Below are 6,555 nucleotides of genomic sequence, written 5' to 3' on the forward strand. Positions count from 1 at the left end.
GGGAGGTTGTTTTGTTTTGTTTGTTGTTAGGGTTTTGTTGAGGTGGGATTTCTCTATGTAGTCCTGAATATCCTAGAATTCATTCTGTAGTTCTGGATGTCCTGGAATTCATTCTGTAGATTAGGCTAGCCTCAAATTCAGAGATCTGCCTGCCTCTGGCTCCCTGCCTCCTAGTGCTAGAGTTAAAGGCGTGCACTACCACTGCCCAGTGACTCTTAATGTTGATTGCTGCAGTAAGGTTCTTTTTTATAGAGATGAAGGTGTGTTGAAATTGAGTCATTTTATGTAGTCCTGACAGAGAGGTTCATTTGAAGGTGTCATTCACACTTTATGCTGACTGTGTGCTTTTGATATATCACTTTAAGTTTATGCTTTGCTCTACTTGAGTTTACCTTTATTTGTAAGCCTCTCGGTATGCACACACTGTGGTTGCATCATTTTGTAATAATTGTAATAGCTAACATTTACTGAATGAAAGCAATTAGGTATATCACTTTAAATGCATTACTTCTCATTTAATGCTCACAACAAACCTGTGATGGGAGCTCTGTCCTTAACTCTGCTTACAGATGGAAAAATTAAGGCACAGAGAGATTAATTTGGATAATGTCACAAAGCTAGCAGGTGGTGACAATAGAAAAGCATTCTTGTTCCAGATCCTGTGTTTATAACAACTTGGTTTATTTCCTCCTACAGATCACCAGCCCACTTTCTTTAAATTTTGACAACTGCAATAATGTTTTTGGATCATAAAGCATAAATGTAATACCAAAACCATATAGTAGAAACCAGATGGACCCACCACTATACTTACATATTTTATTCTTCTGTCTTTTCATTTCTGTCCATCTCCTCACTCCCCTACATAGGGTCTCATATAGCCCAGGCTGGCTTCACAACTCACTATGTGGCTGAGGAGGGTGACTTTGAACTACTGATCTTCTGTCTCTTTAGTGTTGGGGTTATAGACATTTGCCACTACGTCTCATTTAAGTAGTGCTGGGGGTCAAACCCAGGACTACATGCATGCTAGGCAAGCATTCTACCAACTGAGCTATATGTTCAGCCCTCTAAGTATTCATATTCTCCCTCCACCCCCTCTCGTGTGTGTGTGTGTGTGTGTGTGTGTGTGTGTGTGTGTGTGTGTGTTGGGGACTAAGCCCTGGTCCTTTTATATACTGGACAAATATATATTTTTCTCAGAGCTAATTTTTATCATTCAGATTTATGGGATTGATTTAACAGCCTGCAGTATTCTTATATTATGATGCTAAATCATCTATCTCAGTTGAAATTATCTGTTGATTGCAAATGTTGTATCCTTCAACAGATAAATACAGTTATGGTTAGTGCTCTAGATTCACTTGGTTTTCAGCCCCTTAAAAACTCTTGTAAAATGAAAACTGGTACCACATCGCTAGGGATTGTTTGAATTTAAGACCGCTTTTTGGAAAGTTGTCACAGTTGGACATTAAAGTCAACAAAACTTTTACAATGAAACTATAAAGATGGTGGCTAGAGAGATGGTTCAGCGGTTAAGAGCACTCACTGTTCTTCTAGATGTACTGAGTTCAATTCCCAGCAACCACGTAGTAGCTTACAACCATCTATAATTAGATCCTGTGCCCTCTTCTGGTACCTTTCTTGAGGTGGAATTTCTCTATGTAGTCCTGGATGAAGATAGCTACAGTGTACTCATATAAATAAAATAAATAGATAAATCTTTATAAAAAACTATAAAGATTTAATGTGACAATACACTGCCTGCTGTATTGACCATCCATCTAGAGAGACATATCAACTGCAGCTGTGTCAAGACAGATGTGTCCAAGCCTTAACAAAAGTGCACATTTCACCTGAGTTCCTCATACTTTTAAATCATCAACTTAAAAAAAATTATTTTTTGTTTATGTGCATCATATGTATGCATTGCTAGAGGAGACCAGAAGGTGGCATCAGATCTCCTGGAAATTAAATTCTGTTGTAAGTTGCCATGTGGATGCTGGGAATTGAACCTGTATCCTCTGGAGAGGAGCCAGTGTTCTTAACTGCTAAGCTATCTTCCCAGGCCTCCATAAACTTTATTTTTAGGTCTATCCTTATTATCAATATCATATCCCTTTTCTTATATGTATCAAAACTTATGGTGAACATTGAGTTTTGGGTTATAAAAGAGTACTTAACAAAAAACACCAGTTCTGCTTTGGAAAGTTTTAAGGAAGAGTTTAAAACACGTGTGAAAATAATATTAAAGTCTTTATTGTAGAAGATTCATTGTCATTTATTCACATCTTCAGTGGATGATGGTTCTTCTTAGGCTGTCAACTCCTCTTAAAGAGGGTGAGCTTGAATTAAAGCAGAAGAAACATCTGCAAGGTACAATTACTTTTTGACAATAAAAACAGGTAAGTATGGGCTTACTTGCCAAAAGATGCTATAGATTATGGCCATTGTCTCATGCTTTCTATTATTTACTGCATGAGTAAATGGCTGGGGACTTGCCCCCTTAGAGATAATAACAGAGATGAGATGAGCTGTAATGAATACAAGTTGTGTTACACACAATGGAAGTTTTGTGAACAAAGGATGTGTACAAAGGCAGTCCTGTAATTCCCATTATAATGGAGCCAAAAGTTTCTTGTCATCTAATCAAATCATTGTAGCTATCCTTATGTTCAATGGCAAAGCATTACTCAACATGTTGTGATGCTGGTAGACAAACCTACTCAGTTGCCAGTCAATAAAAAGTATAGTGAGCCATGAAGGCTCCATGAACCATGAAGGCTACTTGTGTAATCTGAGCACTTGGGAGCTATCCTAGTTTGCTTGCTCCCAAAAGTAGTTCGAGGAGGAAGGGTTTACTTCATTTTTACAGCTTATAGTCCATCATGAAAAGAAGTCTGGACTCATTTAGGAATCTGAAGGCAAGGCCTGAACAGAGACCATGGAGGAGGACCACTGCTTACTGGCTTGCTCAGCTTGCTTTATTATACCACCCAGGACCACCTGTCCAGTTGTGGTGCTGACTGGAGGGGGCTGAGCAGGCCTCCCCCTTCCACACATAATCCATTAATCAAGAAAATGGCCCCATAGACATGCCCACAGACCATTGGATACAGACTTTTTTCCTCCCAGTTTAGGTTCCCTCTTACCAAATGACTCTTGCTTATGGCAAGTTGACAAAAAGTAACAAGTAGGGAAGGCTGATACAGGAGGATTTCCATGAGTTCCAGGGTAGCCTGAGTTACAGAGTGTCTTACAAAACATAAAGCAGCAATAAAAAAAAAGTCACACAGTGGCACATGCAAGTGTGGACAGTGCATACATAACACTTGAAGACGACAGTGGTTGCTGCTGGTGGGTTAGGTGCTTATCTGACCGTCATTAGTGCATAGTGTATTGAAAGTCATTACTGTAAGTGGAATGCCTTGCTTGCTACACTGGCTGCCCTCCTATACTGCTTACGAGGCCATGCATGTGCCGTGATATACTCATGCCGATTAGGTCTGGGCTAAGTACAGTATAATTTCTGCTCGTGACAAAACTCTTAACATGTTTTTTTCCTAAGATGGGATCTCATGTACTCAGGCTGTCTTGAAACTGACTGTAACTGAGGATGACCGTGAATGAGTGATGTCCCTGCCTCTACCTCCCAGTGCTAGGATTATAGGGGTGTACCCACTATATCCTATCCTGATCATCTACATTTTCTTAAGCAAGTTTAGGTTTCTTTAAGGCAGAAACTTAGAGTAAACTTAAACTTGCTTATTGCTTAATTTTTCATAAGGTGGTAAGAGATCTTATGCAGTTGTGGCTTACACTTTATACCATGTAAATGCAAAAAAACCTTGACATTTTTAGAACTGGCTAAATCTTGATTTAATGTTTGAACCTAGAAATCTTTTTTTTTCTCTTTAAATTGTGTATGAATGTTTTGCCTGCATGTATGTGTGTACCATGTATGTGCTGGTTGCCTTTACAGCTCAGAAGACATCAGATCTTATGGGACTAGAATTGTAGACAGTGGTAAACTACCATGTGGGTGCTGGGAATTGAACTAGGGTCCTCTACAAGATCATCCAGTGCCCTTCACTACTGAGCCATCTCTCTCCAGCCATAGACCAGATGTCTTGATGGAGGGTTTCTCCATAGCTTTAGTTTTTAGATAAGCTATTATGGATGTCAGGATTGATTTCATAAATGCATAAACTTATTAATGGAAACACTAAGTGTGCTAGATGGTAGTTTACAGTAAGAAAACTAGTGCAAACTAAGATAATCACATGCCCACCATTTGAAAGGGATAAAGTGGTCTCCTATTTAGGTTCATTTTTAAAAATTATTCTTGGAGATGTGCTCCCCCACTCCCACCCCCCACAGTGTACATGTGGATGCCAGAGGACAACTTTGTGCAGTTGGTTCTCTTTCTACCTTTGTAAGGATTCTGGGGATTGAACTCAGGAAGTCAGGCCAATTCAGCAAACCCCTTTATATGCTGAGCCTTCTCTTTGACCCTCTTGTTTCAGTTTTAAACTTTGAGTGAGTGGAAGCCTGCATTTCAGCAGTAGGGTGATGTTATTACTATAAAAGCCTGTGGGGACTTTTGTTGTTACTTGGGTTTTGTTGTTAGGGGAGTGGACTTAATTTGGGGCATGATTGATTGTGGAACAATTAGTTCATAGTTTGTATGGGGACTTATTTTTTTTTTTAATACTTATTATTTACTCGTGTGTGTGTGTGTGTGTGTGTGTGTGTGTGTGTGTGTGTCTGTCTGTCTGTCTGTCTGTCTGACTGTCTGATGAAGTCAGATGGGTGTCTGATCCATTGGAGCTGGAAGAGTTACAGCTTTCTGATATGGGTGCTGAGAATTGAACTCAGGTCCTCTTCAAGAACAGCCAACACATGTTCCTAACCATGGAGCCATCTCTTCAGTCCCATATGGGGACTTTTAAAAGGGGAGGAATGACTCCCTCTTCCATGCCAAAAGTATATTTGTGACTTTGCTTTTCCCCTCATTATCACCTATTAATAAATTAATATGTTAATGTTATCTGAATAGCACTTGGAGTCAGAGCCTGAAAGTGAAATACTGGGAAAACAAAACCAAAAAGGGACAAAAACCTGTAAAAAGATGCCGACATAGCAACTTTAAAGGCGTGCTTTTCTGCAGTACTATCCTGTATGGATAGCACACCCTGTTTAACATTCCCATCCCGTTATAAGTGCTTCCCCATCATGCCTAGAGTCATTCGCAGTCTAGCATATGCATCACTTGCCAAACATTTCCATGGTACCTGCCATTTTCATTGGAGTTTTTCTGTTTTGTTTTGTGACAGGGTCTTGGGTAGCCAAGAATGAACTTTTAAATATTGCTATTGTCACTTCAGAAAAAAACAGCCATTGTTTATCACATAGGAAAAAGTGCTATAAGTGTGGTAGTGCACACCTTTAATCCCAGGACTGAGGAGAGAGAGGGGCAGGTTTAAATTTGGCCTCTGAGTTTGAGGCCAGCGTGGTCTATAGGGTGAGTTCTGAGACTGCCAGGGCTACACAGAGAAACCTTGACCATAACAAAATAAATATATAAATAAACAAGTAAGGTTATTTGTTTATTTATTGTGAGCTTTACTGAAATTTTGTTGGGGGAAAATAAACCAGGGAAAAAAGCCGGTGCTCGATATCATGCCTTGTGGTTCCACTCTGTGAGAGGTTGAGCTGGGGTTTGGGTTTAGCCTGGGCAACAAAGGGGACTTGGTGAGAGGATTGTGCTCAGGCCATCAGCATGGTCACAGTGCCTTTACCTGCTAAGCCATGTTGCTGGCCCTCACCATGCCAGACTTTAGAACCTCATCTGAAGTCTGTCATACAAATTAAATTTCCTTATTTTAGACTTCCTAGTACATCTTTCATTCCTGCATGGGAGAAAAGCCTGTGTGCCATAGAGTAGGCTTGAAAGTAGATAGGCTCATCAGGGAGAGGGGGAGGGGCTTGTGATGTGTGCATTTTTCTCAGGAGGGAATCTTAGGTCATCACAGGCTTAGAATCTCTCCTGCATAAAAAAAGGGAAAGCAAAAATGATTAGGAGGTTTTTACTCTGCTGTACATGCAGTACATGCAGTACATGCAGAACCAGGGGAGCAAGAAATAAGTTCCTGTATTTTTCTCTTTGTCTTTTTTCTATTTCTTTCTTTTACCTTTTAGATGGTTTTAAAGGATTTAGTCCATTTGCAAGAAAATCCAGTATAATACTAAGAGTTTTGCCCAAATGGTTTTGTTTTAGGTACTTTATACCCCAAAGTTGCAATTACATGTCAAAAGATGTGAGTGTAAATTTATGCTGTTTTGTTTTGTTTGTTTTTCTGCTTTAAGTCAGACCTCTTTATTTAGCTGTGGCTATCTTGGAACTCTAGTAGATGAGGCTGGTTTGGAGCTTACAGAGATCCTCCTACCTCTGCCGCCCAGTGTTGGGATTACAGGCATTTGCCACCTACTGTTAGTATGTTAGGAAAACACTCTACCAACTGAGCTATGTCTTCAGGCTGTGTGGGGGGGGGG

General features: G+C 39.9%; 1 protein-coding gene across 7 annotated transcripts in view; it reads left to right on the forward strand.

Moving 5' to 3' along the window:
- Window positions 1-6,555, forward strand: part of Msantd2 (Myb/SANT DNA binding domain containing 2) — a 35,069-nt gene that overhangs the window by 16,446 nt on the left and 12,068 nt on the right. The gene's annotated exons all lie outside the window — the stretch shown is intronic.

The sequence above is a fragment of the Mastomys coucha genome, unplaced genomic scaffold, assembly GCF_008632895.1.
Source record: "Mastomys coucha isolate ucsf_1 unplaced genomic scaffold, UCSF_Mcou_1 pScaffold23, whole genome shotgun sequence".
NCBI classification, from domain to species: domain Eukaryota; kingdom Metazoa; phylum Chordata; class Mammalia; order Rodentia; family Muridae; genus Mastomys; species Mastomys coucha.